Raw genomic sequence first — 17,933 nt, forward strand, 5'->3', positions numbered from 1 at the left:
CCTGCGAACGTGACGGCACGGACATCCGTACGCTATGGCTGCTCAGGGGGAACTGGGTTCGGTCGAGGCGGCGGCTGATTTAAATGCCCTCCGCCCGCGGCGCGCTCCCTCCACTGTCCGCGCCCCGCGGTGGAACAGATTGCGACGGTGTCTGAAATGACGTCGGTGTGATGGCTCTGTCCGCCGTGGTCGTCACAACTATACGTTTACTCGACTTACTCTTGATTAACCCCATCGCTGGTTCCCAAGCCTTGCTAAGATTATAGCCACAGTCACGGTTTATGAGGTCGTCATTGGTGCGAATTTTGATGGCCTCTCTAACAACGCTCTCCCGGTATCTCGACGTCTGTACCAGAATCCTCGTGCGTTCATACTCCATGGCGTGATTTTCCGACAAACAGTGTTCAGCGACCGCCGACTTGCTCGGATACATCAGTCGAGTGTGCCTCTGGTGTTCACGGCATCGATCCTCGACGGTACGCATCGTCTGACCAATATACGACATGCCACATTGACACAGAACCTAGTACACGCCGGCCTTCCTCAAACCGAGGTCATCTTTGGCGCTCCCCATCAGTGCACCAATTTTTATTCGGAGGACAAAACACAGTTCCGACCCGGTGCTTCTTCAAAATGCGGGCGATTTTCCCCGAGAGTGCGCCTGTATATGGAATAAACGCAGTGCCTACCTTCTCCCTCGTGATTTCATCCATCTCCACAGATTGTGCTGTAGTGGTTGGGCGGAGAGCACGTTGAATCTGCCACTTTGAGTACCCATTTTTTCGAAATACAGTTCTCAGATGTTCCAATTCCTGGGGTAGACTCTCTGTGTCAGAGATAGTGCGCGCCCTATGTACTAGAGTTTTAAGTACCCCATTCCTCTGTGAAGGGTGGTGGCAGCTGTCTGCGTGCAAATACAGATCAGTGTGCGTTGTCTTCCGATACACCCCATGACCTAGGGTGCCGTCAGCCCTTCTCTTGACCAAGACGTCAAGGAAAGGTAATTTCCCCTCCGTTTCAGTCTCCATAGTGAATTTCATGTTGGGGTGTATGGAGTTTAGATGTGTAAGGAAGTCAAGGAGTTTGTCCATACCATGTGCCCAGATGACGCACGTGTCGTCCACGTAACGGAAAAAGCAAGTAGGTTTCCATTCGGATGACGACAGGGCTTCCTCCTCGAAGTTCTCCATGTACAAATTCGCTACCACCGGTGAGAGTGGGCTACCCATGGCTACTCCCTCCGTTTGTTCGTAGTATTCTCCATTAAAAAGAAAATACGTGGAAGTCAAGACATGCCTAAAAAGTTCAGTGGTCTTCTCGTCAAACTTCTGACTAATCAATTCTAGTGACTCTCGCAGGGGTACCCTCGTAAACAAGGAAACGACGTCAAAACTCACCATGATATCTGACTCATCCAACCTGAAGCTATCAAAGCGTTTAACAAAATCCACCCAATTACGGATGTGATGAGGGCATTTACCCACATAAGGACTTAATATTCCCGTCAGGTATTTGGCCAACAAATATGTAGGTGCCCTGATGTTGCTGACAATGGGGCGTAATGGTACCCCCTCTTTGTGAACCTTCGGGAGACCATATAGTCTAGGCGGTACCGGACCTTGGGGTAACAGTTTCTTAGCGTCACCCTCCGGTAAATCTGCGTCCTTGAGAAGCGACCTCGTCTTGTTCTCCACCTTCTTTGTAGGGTCAACGCTGATCTTCTGGTAGGAATCGTCATTTAGCAGGCTCTGCATCTTATCAGTGTAGTCCTTATGGGAGACAGCAACTGTAGCATTGCCTTTGTCAACCGGTAAGACAACAATTTCAGAGCGCTCCCTCAGATCACGAATGGCCACCAGTAAAGAGAGGGATTCCGTGTCAATGTGGCAAGTCGTATATTGGTCAGACGATGCGTACCGTCGAGGATCGATGCCGTGAACACCAGAGGCACACTCGACTGATGTACCCGAGCAAGTCGGCGGTCGTGAACATTGTTTGTCGGAAAATCACGCCATGGAATATGAACGCACGAGGATTCTGGCACAGACGTCGAGATACTGGGACAGCGTTGTTAGAGAGGTCATCGAAATTCGCACCAATGACGACCTCATAAACCGTGACTGTGGCTATAATCTTAGCAAGGCTTGGGAACCAGCGATGGGGTTAATCAAGAGGAAATCGAGCAAACGTATAATTGTGACGACCACGGCGGACAGAGCCATCACACCGACGTCATTTCAGACGCCGTCGCAATCTGTTCCACCGCGCGACCGTGGCGCGGGGCGCGGACGGCGGAGGGAACGCGCCGCGGGCGGAGGGTATTTAAATCGGCCACCGCCGCGACCGAACGCAGTTCCCCCTGAGGAGCCATAGTATACGGATCTCCGTGCCGGCACGTTCACAGGAGCACAGTCCGTCAGCTCACCTGATGATGGCGACATGTATGATCGCCGAAATATTGTGCCCGTTGGACACTGTAGACCGGCAGTACACCCGTGGATATTTTGATTGTCAAATACGCCGGGATAAACTCAAGAATCACAGTATGTATACAGTTACAGAACATTCCAGAACAATGATTCTGATACCCTTTCAATATTCTCATACCCTTCAATATTCCTCTCCACATAACGACTACACAGACAGGTCACAAAATTTTAGTAAACAGAAAGAAGGACCTGCCACTTCTAATTGACCAGTGCAACTAGATGCTGAGGCTTGTCGTATGCCATCACTGTCAACCCACCTCATTTAAATGTAATAACAGTAATTGAAATGAAGGAGAGGCAAACCTCAGAAATTCCCGTCTTTCGCATTATATGTGTTCAAATCGGAGACCAAACAAGCTCGGTGAGTGTAAAACAGACGACAGGGTAGAGTACTTAAGGATGCATATGGTGCTCAGACATTTTTGCTATGAACGGCAGAGCGGAGTCCTACATTAACATACTGGAATATGCCATTTGGCACCTCCATCATGAAAGGAATGACAGCAGGCTTTATCACTCTTGCCACACACTGGATGTTCTAACTCCCTTCAACAATTAGCAAATCTGTCGTGTTGTCGTATCGAATATCTCCTCACATCAGAACTCCAGGAGTTGGAGAGCTGTGGGTCACAAGAAAAACTGCATGCTATTACATTTCAACAGATCGTCTGTGGATACACTGGTGTAGATCTGACCACCGTATAAAGAAGTAAGACTCTTCGCTGAACTCCACAGAATTTGATAACGATCGAAGCAGAAGAAAATAATTAAAATTTGTGCTATGGCCGGGACTCGAACCCGGGTCTTTTTGCTTGCTGGACAGAAGTGCTACCCATTACACCACCACAGCACGACGGCCTACATTGCTGCAATAACTGCCCAAGTTCAGTGTCCTCCCTCTGCTTATTTTCATTTACGTTGTCACTACTGCCAGTTTGTGTTGGGGAGGGTACTCAACTTCTTGCAGCACTGTTGACCATAGTGCTGTGCTGGTTTAATGGTTAGCACTTCTGCCTGCCGAGCTAGAAGATCTGGGTTCGAGTCCCGGCGACAGCACAAATCTTTATTTGTTCCTTCCGCTTCGATCAGTATCGTAGATAATGAAGAGACTTAAATGTCTCAGGAAAACATTTAATTATAAGACCACAGAATGTAACTCAGCGAATCTGACTCCATACGATACAAGTCACTGTTATCTGCAGTGGCTAGCAACGCATACCAGCTGCGGGGTTAGAAGGATTTTACAGGCTGTTTCTTACAGCTCCAGGTGCTGCTCCTAACGTACCACCTCGTTGGTCCTTCTCTCTGTTATGACCACTGTAACGCAACATACTGAGAAAGAAGCAAGTTCGAAAACAAAACACACCGCTGTAAAGACCTTCAGGTACTGTTTTCAGCAGCACTGGGGTACAACATGTGAATACTGCAGCGTCAGCGATTCATTTGTCACCGTGTCGGCGATCAGATTCCACTCGGGTCTCTCTATTTTGGCTGTGAAGGCAGTAACTGTGCTGGGTTTAAAGGTGAACAGTGTTTGCTACACTCATGCTAGGGTACAACGATACGCCACTGTAATGCACCGACGGTAGCAGAGCCAGGATGGGGAAGGTGTAGGCACATTTATTTGGTCCAAGCCTTGTTGACACAAATTTATTATTTAACAATAATTGGTTATACATCCAAGTTAATACAATTAACAGTTTAAAGGAAATTTTAGCAATAAAATGGTTCAAATGGCTCTGAGCACTATGGGACTCAACTGCAGAGGTCATAAGTCCCCTAGAACTTAGAACTAGTTAAACCTAACTAACCTAAGGACTCACACACATCCATGCCCGAGGCAGGATTCGAACCTGCGACCGTAGCGGTCTCGCGGTTCAGACTGCAGCGCCAGAACCGCGCGGCCACTTCGGCCGGCTTTTAGCAATAGAAAAACCTTTTTTTTAAAAAAAAATTCTCTAGAAGAAAATGCAGCCCCACTCTGAAACATTACATAAAGGTACTGTTAGTAAAAGGTATATCATGCGCAGTCATAAAGACTTCAAGAATACTGTTTTGGTTCAACATAAGGTGAAAACACCAAAAATGTAGATCTTCAAAACAACTTACAAATAAACAATTTAACACATCACTCACAAAACTACACGAATTATTTCACACATACAGTCTATTCCGAACTCGACAGTCATGTCTGCCAGCTGTGTGATACCTAAATTTGATTGATACAGAATAAAAGCAGCTCAAAGGAATGATCTTCCAACATACTATAAAACAACTTTATAATAAAAAATGACTGCCATTTTTTCCCATTCAAATTTCTGCATAACAGTTTCTATACTAACAAGCTACAGTTGCTGCCTCTTACTTGCTACAGACAGACAAACACATCTGTCAATAAATGATTGATTAACGAGGTGGCAATTCAGAGCTAGCAACTTCTTGTAACTACTGATTCTCAAATGCTGCCGCGAAAAACATTCTACAAAGCAGAATCACACAAATTAAAGGACAAACAACAGCTGGTCATGGAGAACCACGCTGAGCAAGCGAGCATTCCGTCCTCCCCACATGCTCTCAAACAGCCATCTTATCGCAGTCCTTAAACGGCAGGCACCAGTTGACTTCCGTCCTGTCGCCATCCGGCGACCAGCCGACCGATCGACCCACGGCCTTCCGTCTGCGTCGACCACGGCCCCGGCGCGTACTTGCACCGTGAGGACCTGCCTGCTGCTGACTGCCAACTCGTCCAACCGCGGAGTAACGACGAACCCGACTCACAAGGGGAGGCCGCCAGTTGTGAAATTCAGATTCGATTCATACCGCGCATAATAAAAGCTCATGGCCAGAGGTGTAATGTGGCAAAGCACCAAGATGCACTTCTCAGCCGTTGTCGAGAAAATCTAGTTAAAGAAACCGTTGCCGTGAAATACGCTCTACGATCAATAATTTTCTATAGCGTCGTGGCGCAGCGGTACGTGTTCGGGTTCGTAATCCAAAGGTCACCGGATCGAATCTCGCACCATGCAACATTTTTTTTATTATTAGTTTATTGTAATTCAAATATATATACTAATTTTCGACGATGTTATAAGTTGCGCTAGGGACCGCATCTACCTTCTTTCGAAGTTAGCAGGCAACTACGCTGTTATGCAGCGGCTCGTTTCGGCCCATTCAACGTCTGTCCTTCAAGTGTAACGAGCGAATAACGGAGTTTATATTTCATACCTGCCACAGAAAATTTGTGTTCGTGGGGTTTCTATTCTAATTCGAACGTTTGACTTACGCTATACGTATTCGTTTCGGAATATCGTTTCTACGTCTTCCGTTAACTATACGTGGTTAACATTATGAAGACAATTAATAACATTTGTGAAATACAACTTTGTTTGCGGAAAACATAATGATGTTCGAAGTCGCCAGTTTTTCCACGACAAACGACTTTCAACAACTTATTATATGCATAATTATTGCAACTGATTGCGGGGAATTTTATATATATATATATATATATATATATATATGTGTGTGTGTGTGTGTGTGTGTGTGTGTGTGTGTGTGTGTGCACACATTTGAATTACAAAAAAAAATATACATAAAAAAAGGGTTGCATGACGCGAGATTCGATCCGGCGACCTTTGGATTACAAACCCGAGCGCTTACCGCTGCGCCACGGCGCTGTAGGAAATCGTTAATCGTAGAGAGTATTTCACAGCAACGGTTTCTTTTAACTGTCGATTTTCTCGACAACGGCTGAGAAGTGCATCTCGGTGCTTTGCCACATTACACCTCTGGCCATGAGCTTCTATTATGCGCAGTATGAATCGAATCTGAATTTCACAATTGGCGGCCTCCCCTTGTCAGTGCGCAACCCAACAGCGACGGAGCCTTAGAGCCGACCGACTAACATGCGAGTGTCTGCCTTCTGACTGACTCTGCCGACTCACTGCACCGACTCCCAGACTGAGCGATTAACCGACTGACCAGACCCACCGAGACTCACTGACTGGTCCTGTCGCCATATACCGAACTAGCCGTCCTCGAAAATTGTTGCTTCGCGCACGAGCGCCAACAGCACCCAGCGATCACGCCCCCTATCGCTGAGGGGAAAACAAGTGAAATAGTCTCGCGGGTAAATCAAGTGAGCTGAGCCGTGACACCGCTCAGCCACTGTCGCTTCGGTCTATAGCTGGGCCGGCCAGAAATTGTGCACGCGTGCGGTGCTCCTGCACATGTGCAGCTTCCGGGTCACAGCGTGCACGCCGCAGCTGTCAGCGTTCATGTAGTGCATGTTTCTACGCACAGATGTCGCTCCTCTGTGACACAAAGTGCGTTATCGACACCTCGTATGTATATCACAACCTGGGCTGTATCTGTAAGATGTGTTGCTTCATCGAGCGCAACAGAGAAAGCAACAAAGTATTTAGCCTTATTTATTAGCTGCCTCTGCAGATCGCGGGCCGAACCACTGATACGTCTTGTCACTGTTTGTTTGGATAGACTGATTTCTTGAAACCTGCTAACTTTCGTGGGACACAGAAGATTTGCAGCATCAATCAGACACCCTTTCACAAACTCCCCTTCGGAAAAGGGTTTCCCAGATTGTGCAATTCTTAATGCGATTTTAAAACTTGCTCGCAGTGGAGATTTAGTGTGGTTGTCATTCTGGAAAACTGAAAACAGTACATTGTACAGCGTACAGTAAAACAGACATAAATATAACACAAGAAACTAAGAATTCAAGAAGTATCAGTTACTTTGACGTACAGTAAAATCGAGTTGATGTGTCTCATCCATTTTCTTAAGGACTTTTAATTTTGCTTGCCGTTCTTCACTGTTGAGTACACTACACTCCTCTTTGTGATATGTATTGTAGTGTCTTTCAGTTGAAAACTTACGCTAGCCGCCTACTATTCGGCGGCACAGCAAACACTGTGAGTTTTCATCAACGGCTACAAAAAAGAATTGCAGTTCCCAGTCATTTTTAAACGACTGAGAACATAGATCTCCCGTCCTTTGCTTTTTCACAGTACTTGCCATTTCTCAGTACGTCTCTGTTAGGTTACGGTCACCAGGGGTAAACGAGACTGGATATGTTGCGCTCTTGCTTGTACCACAGGCAAGTGGAGCCGCCGCCGTTGATTTAGCACACTTGTCTTATAACAGATGTCGCTGTCGCACACGTGCGCACATGTGCAGCACTTCCGCACGTCTGCACACTGTGCAGCGTTTGGCCGGCCCTGGTCTATAGGAAGCTGTATGGATGTGTCGATGGATTGCTGCACGTGCCGGGCGCAATGTATCGGTGGTGCGTTTACTACTTTCAACAGTAGTCTGTGGAACATTGTCACAGCTGCAGAGCAGGTTCTGGGCATCCCTGCAGTACAGACATACATCAAGATCGACACAGTGTGTGGGTAGCGATAGCCGACTGAAATATGGCCACATGTTGCACCTACTGTGCCATCGGTGACCATTGGGAACCGTCTGCTTGCAGCAGGATTAATATCACGCGTGCCTCTGGCCACACTATGACACCACGACACCGTCAAGCATGACTGCTCTGGTGTCATGAAAGAGTTGACGTTTAGAATGGAATGGTGCTCTGTTGTCTTCAGTGACGAGTGTAGATTTTGTCTGTATGGGAGGGACGGACGTACAAGTGTATGGGGTAGACCTGGTGACCTGCCTATTCCAGAGTGCACTAGGTTCCATACCCAGCTTCACAATTTGAAGGGCCAACAGTTAGAACTCGTCGTCAAATTTGCCGTTTCTGCAGGATACAGTACTCATTACACGCTTCACACATAGTCTATACTACCTGTACTAATCCCATTTCTTCGACAGGAAGGCAGTATGATTTTTCAGCTGGACAACGCAGTGCTGCAACCCAACATTGCTCTCAATGGGAAGAAAACTGATTTCAGCTGCCTTGATTTTATTTTCTTGTCGTTTGTAAATGACACAAGCCTCACTTCCGCAGAATAGTGTGGGGTGTGCCTTTAGCTTAAGGAACTGCATTTGCGTTATTTTTCGTGCCTTGTTTTTAAAGCGTGGTCTATCTCTTCTTCCTTCCAAATACTTTCCCGAATTTTGTTACTTTGTTCTCTAGTATTTCTGTCATGTTCATTCATTATATCGCATTACAGATGATTAAAATGACTGATCTGATAGTGTATTGTTCATAATTATGTTTATTCTTATGGCGCCCCTTCTTATAAAAGCCATTGTTTTAGTTTTCTTTGTGAGCAAGTCATGTTGTAGCCCTCGGCTGTTTTGCTTAGAATGTAAATTCCGTTCTGCACGTTATTCTCTATCTCCCTTAAAATTCTGTCAGCTTCTCCACATAAAAGGCAATTGAGGGTAGCCTGTTTGTCTATTCTCATACTTCCATGAAATTTGGCTTGTCATTCATGTCGTAAACCTGAGTTTTCATTCACACAGTAAATCATCTACATACATACAGAATAGAAAAGAGATTAAAACAGAACTGGAATAGGATAGGCCTTATAATAGACAAAGGGACTACGCCGGATTGTGTTTTATACGCAGACGATACCAGAATTTGAACAAAGAAGGAGAATGATGTCCCCTTCTCAACAATATATACAGGTTGTAACTGGCATAAGTGGAAATGTTTTTATTGGTGACTGAGGGCAGTGTACCTAACAACAAGACATCAGAATTTACGTCATTTGTAAATTAATAATTGTAGCCATTACAAGTCGTACGTTTTTAGGTTGGGTAGTACCTCCAAGTACATGTTGCAAGAGCAAGCTATTAATGCTTGTTTTCCCCTGGGCAGCTGGTCAGGTGTTGAAATGTGGACATAAAATGTGAAACGGTTAGTCTATACTCGCAGGTGGAGTCTACTTACATTACAGGTGCAATTATGATTGTGCAGAACATCGGGTCGTAATGTTAATAACATGTTTGTGGGAAGACTGTTCAATGCAGAAAAAACAACCAACGCACTTATTTGTGTACCTATTAAGATACCACACATAAAAATAACTGTGTTTATATCCGTTATACACTGTATATATTTCAAATACAGGGTGTTATGGGTATAAGTGCAGACATTTTTATTGATGACTTAGTACAGTGTACTGATAACATTGCCTCGGTATTTGCTTCATTCCTGGAATAGAAATTGTAGCTATTATGAGTTCCATGTTTCTAGATTGGTTAGTACCTGCAGGTACCGGCAGTAGATCAGGTACTGAACTTACGATGCAAATTTGATGGTCTATACTGAGAGGCGTATTCCACTTCATGGTCAGCTAAGACCATGCAGAAAACATAAGGTAATAAATTGTGTGAGGTTTTTTTAGAAATAGAGTTAAATGCAGTGAAAAAGTTAATAACACAACGATGTAGGCACAGTATGTATTAAGGTTCCAATTGTCACTATACAAAACTGTAGAACCCAATGAAGAATAGGAACTACGCACTCCATTTAACAAATACCTTAAGAAGCCTATATGAAAATACGATAATTACGTGAGATAAAAATGGAGAGTTGACAGCAGTGTCGCTTTATTCCCCATTATGAACAAAATGATTTTTGAAGCTGAATTTTACGTGCACACTCGACAGAGAGATCCCAGGTTAGTCTAGTACGAATTTCGTTTTATCGATACGTGCTAAAAGCAAAAGTAAAACGCGGATAATCGGAGAATAACAAGTACTCCATTAGCGACTGAATAGAAGTCTCTGTAGCAGACAGAGTGAGCCAGAGTCGTGCTGTCATGCTCGAGTACTGGTTATTCTTCGTGTTTTACAGTTCATGTTAACACATATCGGGAAATCGACAATCACGCTAGAGTAGTGATTCCCAAGCTTTATTAGACCATTACCCCTGAGTGCAATAACCCACCCCCCTCCCGACCTCCTCGCCACCTGTTGGCCCCCCTCCCCCACATTATCACCAATTTCAGCACCTAAATACGAAGTTTGTCCAGAAAGTAAGTTCCGATCGGTCGCGAAATGGACCACAGTGAAAACCAGAAACGCTTTAGGTGCAACATTTAGCTACACCTTGCATCTTCTTCTCTACATAGTTGCCGCTCCAACTTCGAGTCTTGTCGTAGTGTTGTATCAACTTTCCAATATCCTCGTCACAGAAAGCAGCTGCCTGTACTTTTGGCCAGTTATCTACACTGGTCTGCAGCTCATTGTCCGTGGAAAAATTTCTTCATAGCTAGTGGTTCTTGTGAGCAGAGATGAGACTCAGGGGGAGCCAATTACGGACTGTATTGTGGGTGATCAAACACTTCTCATCGGAAACGCTGCAGTGTGCGTTCGAGAATTGGCATGAAGAAGGAACCGCTCGACAGCTGTGTTATGTGGGCTGCTTGACACAGGCGAAATCTCTGTAACCATGCCCTCATACTTGGCGGGAGACGCTTTTCCCTACACATCTTTACGTGCTCAATGTTCACTCAAAACTGAAAAGAGCGACGCGACACGATCGACAGGCATACTAGAGACACTAACCAACACATCTGTGCAAAGCTTTACCGGATTTTCCCAGTGGTTTCCCTTTCGCGACCGATCGGAGCTTACTTTCTGGACAACCCTCGTAAACTGTAGAATAAAAAATTTTTCTTGAAACACTTTTATTTTTAGAATGATGAAAGATAAATGACATTTAGTGTCTGTGTGTGTGAAAAAATGACGAAGGTATTCGTTGTGCATCGCAAGTGCTACCCACAACTCTTTCTCAGGAAAGAAAGTTAAGTATCCAGATTGAGGGTACACACTTGTCACAAAACATGCTTGCCCTGTATTACTCCTCTCCACTCCGGCACTTGCTTAACCTCCACACTGCTGCAACGCCATTTAAAATCAACCAAGTTCAGATATGTGCACTATACTTATTGTTAGTAAATCACTTCATTGCTGTACTCCTTACTTATGATCTACCAGAAATTGGACAATTTCAAGCTGTTAATGCTTTGTATCAAACCAGTCTAATAATAATAATAATAATAACTCACGCGGAACGGCCGCGCGGTTAGAGGCGTAATGTCGCTGATTGCGCGGTCCCTCCCGCCGGAGGTTCGAGTCCTCCCTCGGGCATGGGCGTGTGTGCTGGCCTTAGTTTAAGTAGTGTGTAAATCTAGGGACCAATGACTTCAGCAGTTTCGTCCCTTAGGAATTCAAACACATTTGAACATTTTTTGAATAATAATAACAATAAAAAGAATGGAAGAAACACATATTACAAAGAAAAATTTTAATTACGTTAGTAAGCTGAAAAAAAAACTGTAGGATGGATAGAAGGAGTAAAGAAAGACGCCAACAAAATAGGTGTTACAGAAGAAATAATACGTGACAGGAATCACTTTAGGCTTCTTATAGAAAACGCAAACTATGAAGAAGATGAGCCAAAAGAGAGAGTGTGGACAGATGAGCAGAGACGAGCAGTTGGCGAGAAAATGAAGAAGTACTGGGAAGAACGGAAGGAAAAGAAACACCATAAGTCGTAAGTTGTATGCCGTCCATAGCTGGCCAAGTTCATAAATTAAAAAAAACAGCATGCAGCACTGTAGTAATCCTTACGTAGTTACTGCTGTGTAGTGCTGTCAGTTAATTCATTCATCTGTTTCAGAGCGAATGATGAAGCAATTTCTCGACTTCTGCAGGTACTATCTAAAACTTAGAGAAGACATTTCCTTGGGGTATTTAGCGTTAGTTATGTATATGTCTCACTTTTATCAGCAGTGATATACAGGACACAGCAGAACATACGTGTGTAGTGGCCGGACAATGCAAGGAAACTGTAACCTCCACCGCATTAATGCGACTAAATGAAAAAAAGTAATTATTAATAACTTAGATAATCAGTATTAGAGTCTTACAAAATTGTGATAATAGTAATGATCGTTTGAAAACAGTTTAGTTTCGTGACTGAAACGGAATCGAAACGATTAGTTTTTACGCCTCACAAATATTCATTTTACTCGTGGGACAGTTACCCGCAGGTTGGGAATCATTGCACTAGAGTAATATAGGACCGATCTATTAGATGACCGCGTAAAGTTTAAAATTCCGGTTTGAAATATCATTTTACGCAAAACGGAGAACAAACCGACGCTTTCTATCGACGCTGGGCGTCGCATGTAAGACCTAATGAGCACTATTTGTTTGGGCTGATTCCAGTTGCACGCTGGAAAAGCTAAATTGCAAGTATCTGCCCAAACACCACAGGAAATACGCCTGGAGATTCTTCGGAGAGACATTCTTAAGTTGTTTATTAAAAAGACTGGATACACTCTTTTGTTCAGTAGGTTCCACATGTTTTCTTTGATAACTTTATCTAAGGCTTCTCGGGGAAGATCAGTTTGGATTCCGTAGAAATATGGGAACACGTGAGGCAATACTGACCCTACGACTTATTTTAGAAGCTAGATTAAGGAAAGGCAAACCTACATTTCTAGCATTTGCAGACTTAGAGAAAGCTTTTGACAATGTTGACTGGAATACTCTCTTTCAAATTCTGAAGGTGGCAGGGGTAAAATACAGGGAGCGGAAGGCTATTTACAATTTGTACAGAAACCATATGGCAGTTATAAGAGTCGAGGGGAATGAAAGGGAAGCAGTGGTTGGGAAGGGAGTGAGACAGGGTTGTAGCCTCTCCCAATGTTTTTCAATCTGTATATTGAGCAAGCAGTAAAGGAAACAAAAGAAAAATTCGGAGTAGGTATTAAAATCCATGGAGAAGAAGGTTCGCCGATGACATTGTAATTCTGTCAGAGACATCAAAGGACTTGGAAGAGCAGTTGAACGGAATGGACAGTGTCTTGAAAGGAGGATATAAGATGAAGATCAACAAAGGCAAAATGAGGATAATGGAATGTAGTAGAATTAAGTCGGGTGATGCTGAGGGAATTAGATTAGAAAACGAGACACTTAAAGTAGTAAAGGAGTTTTGCTATTTGGGGAGAAAAATAACTGATGATGGTTGATGTAGAGAAGATATAAAATGTAGACTGGCAATGGCAAGGAAAGCGTTTCTGGAAAAGAGAAATCTGTTAACATCGAGTATACATTTAAGTGTTAGGAAGTCGTTTCTGAAGGTATTTGTATGTAGTTTAGCCATGTATGGAAGTGAAAAATGGTCGATTAACAGTTTGGACAAGAAGAGAATAGAAGCTTTCGAAATGCGGTGCTACAGAAGAATACTGAAGATTAGATGGGTAGATCACATAACTAATGGGGAGGTATTGAATAGGATTGGGGAGAAGAGGAGTTTGTGGCACAACTTGACTAGAAGAAGGGATCGGTTGGTAGGACACGTTCTGAGGCATCAAGGGATCACCAATTTAGTACTGGAGGGCAGCGTGGAGGGTAAAAATCGTAGAGGGAGACCAAGAGATGAATACACTAAGCAGATGCAGAAGGATGTAGGCTGCAGTACGTACTGGGAGACGAAGAAGCTTGTACAGGATAGAGTAGCATGGAGAGCTGCATCAAACCAGTCTCAGGACTGAAGATCACAACAACAACAACACCCAAATCAATAAAATAATTGGGTGTCTCTTTTCAGTTAATTGTTTCATCACAAATACTGCGTCTGTAGTCGATGTTTCTCAGGTGAAACCCATTGGTTCTTCACATTATAAAAACTTGATATCATTTTGAATCTGCTGTTCAGGATTCCAGCGTAAGCCATGCATTACTGTATTAGTATTCAACGGATAGTACACTTGTTGATGTTAGGAGAGAAGAGAGATTATAAACATATCGAGTCCAGACACTGACCACTGTGTCAACTTTCAGACCCAAATTGTCGGCGAATTCGTTTCCAAAAGTGTCGCCTTCCGTATTTTTTAGTAACCGCATTGCCTCCGACAACACTTGTATAAACTGGCGAGGTGCCTCTTTGAAAGCGCCCCGCGCGCCGACTGTCCAAGGGTAAAATCCTCTGTTTCCGGAACGTGGCCAATCCCCACTCCTACCCCTTCCCCTCCTTTTCCCTACCTTCTCCCACCCCTGCTGCGCCACCTGGCCTTCCACCCCTCCCTCTCTCCCCACTACCGCCGTAACGAGTATTAACCCGACGGTTTTGCCTGCGGCTTAAATGAATTTTCTTTAATTGAAATCACGTTAATACAATATCCGCGGCTACGCGCTCCCATTGTCACCGAGATGGTTTTTATTTAACGCGATTTGTCAAGTTTTCGCGACTCGCAACCCCTACCCTCTTCGCCACTCACCTCTCGTAAGCCGCGCGCCGTTGTTTGTTGTTGTTTGTTGTTGTTGTTACTGCCGCTGTTGTCCACCAATATTTTGTTTGTCGACGTTCTTCCTTTTTTTTCATACTGGACGCCTTTTTTAGAGTGTAATCTTTTTTTTTTTTTTCACCCCGTGTAACGAAATCCGCGATTCGGTTCTCGGCCGCCATAAAAGCTGGCGTTTATTCGTCGCTGAATGCCGGTCTGATTGCATTTGCATCCGGCGTCCGGCGGGCGCAGTTTGGCTGTTTTTATATCTCCTCCACTCCCCTCTCCCCCTCACCGCTCTCCCCTACTTTTTTTTTCCTCCCATTCACGATGTACAGCTTTCTCTGTCGCTCTCTACTCTCTTTTTTTTATGTGTTTTGCTACCAAATGAGCCAGCTCGCTCGCGCAGTGTAAAAAACACACTAATGGCCAGAGACAGCGAGATTCGGCCGCCCTCTGTTTGCAAATCGCGGAGTATTTAATACGAATAATAATGGCGGCTGAAGCCTAATCAGCCGGCAAACAGACACATTGGGGGGGGGGTGGCTCAAACTAATTTCCGCATTCCACAGCTGATACCGCAGCAGATGCAGTCTAACTTTAGAAGCAGGAAATCGGCGCCACGTAGCGTGTCAGATATTTCGGGGATTACTTGTTCCGGAAATGCTGTCGGTTGGAACAGCGGCCAACACAACCGGCCGATAGTTTTAGTGAAATGACTAGCGATTTAGATATCATTAGTTCCGATGCAAAATAACACACTATTTCTACTAGGTACAAAGGAAAAGGCGAACAGAGGAAAACGAACTAAGCAAATCCATACATTTTGTCAAAATGAATGTACACTACTGGCCATTAAAATTGTTATACCACGAAGATTAAGTGTTACAGAAGCGAAATTTAACCTACAGGAAGAAGATGCTGTGATATGCAAATGATTAGCTTTTCAGAGCATTCCCACAAGGTTGGCACCGGTGGCGACACCTACAACGAGCTGACATGAGGAAAGTTTCCAACCGATTTCTCATACACAAACATCAGTTGACCGGCGTCGCCTGGTGAAACGTTGTTGTGATGCCTTGTGTAAGGAGGAGAAATGTGTACCATCACGCTTCCGACTTTGATAAAGGTCTGATTGTAGCCTATCGCGATTGCGGTTTATCGTATCGTGACATTGCTGCTCGCGTTGGGCGAGATCCAATGACTGTTAGCAGGATATGGAATCGGTGCGTTCAAGAGGGTAATACGGAACGCCGTGCTGGATCCCAACGGCCTCGTAACACTAGCAGTCGAGATGACAGGCATCTTATCCACATGACTGTAACAGATCGTGCAGTCACGTCTCGATCCCTGAGTCAACAGACAACAACTATCTGCACGAACAGTTCGACAACGTTTGCAGCAGCATGGACTCTCAGCTCGGAGATCATGGCTGCGGTTACCCTTGACGCTGCATCACAAACACGAGCGCCTGCGATGGTGTACTCAACGACGAACCTGGGTGCACGAATGGCAAAACGTCATTTTTTCGGATGAATCCAGGTTCTGTTTACAGCATCATGATGGTCACATCCGTGTTTGGCGACATCACGGTGCACGCACATTGGGAGCGTGTATTCTTCATCGCAATACTGGCGTATCACCCGGCGTGATGGTATGGGGTGTCATTGGTTACACGTCTCGGTCACCTCTTGTCCGCATTGACGGCACTTTGAACAGTGGACGTTACATTTCAGACTTGTTACGACCCGTGGCTCTATCCTTCATTCGATCCCTGCGAAAGCCTACATTTCAGCAGAATAATGCACTACCGCATGTTGCAGGTCCTGTACGGGCTTTCTGGATACAGAAAATGTTCGACTGCTGCCCTGGCCAGCACATTCTCCAGATCTCTCACCAATTGAAAACGTCTGGTCAATGGTGGCCGAGCAACTGGCTCGTCACAATACGCCAGTCGCTACTCCTGATGAACTGTTGAATCGTGTTGAAGCTGCATGGGCAGCTGTACCTGTACACGCCATCCAAGCTCTGTTTGACTCAATGTCAAGGCGTATCAAGGCCGTTATTACAGACAGAGGTGGTTGTTCTGGTTACTGATTTCTCAGGATCTATTCACTCAAATTTCGTGAAAATGTAATCACGTGTCAGTTCTAGTATAATATGTTTGTCCAATGACTACCCGTTTATCATCCGCATTTCTTCTTGGTGTAGCAATTTTAAAGGGCAGTAGTGTACTTATTTATATACTTATGTATCTGCGTTCCATATTTCCTGCGAAATTACAGTACTGATCATAACCAAACTTGGTAATCATACACTAAGACATCAAAAGTATCCGGACACCCCCAAAAACATACTTTTTCATATTAGATGCATTGTGCTGCCACCTACTGCCAGGTACTCCGTATCGGGGGCCTCAGTAGTCATTAGACATCATGAGAGAGCAGAATGGAACGCTCCGCAAAACTCACGGACTTCGAACGTGGTCAGGTGAATGGGTGTCACTTGTGTCATACATCTCTACGTGAGATTTCCACACTCCTAAACATCCCTAGGTCCACAGTTTCCGATGTGACAGTGAAGTGGAATTGTGAAGGGACACGTAAAGCACAAAAGCGTACAGGCCGACCTCGTCTGTTGGCTGACAGAGACCGCTGATAGTTGAAGGGGGTCGTAATGTATAATAAGCAGACATCTGTCCAGACCATCACACAGAAACTCCAAACTGCATCAGGATCCACTGTAAATACTATGACAGTTAGGCGGGAAGTGAGGAAACTTGGATTCCACGGTCGAGCGGCTGCTCATAAGACACAAATCACGCCGGTAAATACCAAACGACGCGTCGCTTGGTGTAAGGAGTGTAACCGTTGGACGACTGAACAAAGTTGTGTGGAGTGACGAATCACGGTTCACAATGTGGTGATCCCATGGCAGCGTGTGGGTATGGCGGATGTTCGGTGAATGTCATCTGCCAGCGTGTGTAGTGCCAACAGTAAAATTCGGAGTGCGGTGGTGTTATGGTGTGAACGTGTTTTTTGTGGAGGGGGCTAGCACCCCTTGTTGTTTTGCATGACACTATCACAGCACAGGCCTACATTGATATTTAAAGCACCTTCTTGCTTCCCACTGTTGAAGAACAACTCGGGGATAGCGATTGCATCTTTCAACACGATCGAGCACCTGTTCATAATGCACGGCCTTTGACGGAATGGTT

The 17,933-nt window shown here is 44.8% G+C and overlaps 1 non-coding gene across 1 annotated transcript; it reads right to left on the reverse strand.

Annotated features, from left to right (window-relative positions):
* Positions 1-3,266: 3,266 nt before the first annotated feature.
* On the reverse strand, positions 3,267-3,339 carry Trnaa-agc (transfer RNA alanine (anticodon AGC)). The gene has a single exon. It is a non-coding gene; the product is annotated as a tRNA-Ala (tRNA).
* Positions 3,340-17,933: the final 14,594 nt, after the last annotated feature.

The sequence above is a fragment of the Schistocerca serialis genome, chromosome 10 (genome assembly GCF_023864345.2).
Source record: "Schistocerca serialis cubense isolate TAMUIC-IGC-003099 chromosome 10, iqSchSeri2.2, whole genome shotgun sequence".
In the NCBI taxonomy this organism is placed as follows: Eukaryota; Metazoa; Arthropoda; class Insecta; order Orthoptera; family Acrididae; genus Schistocerca; species Schistocerca serialis.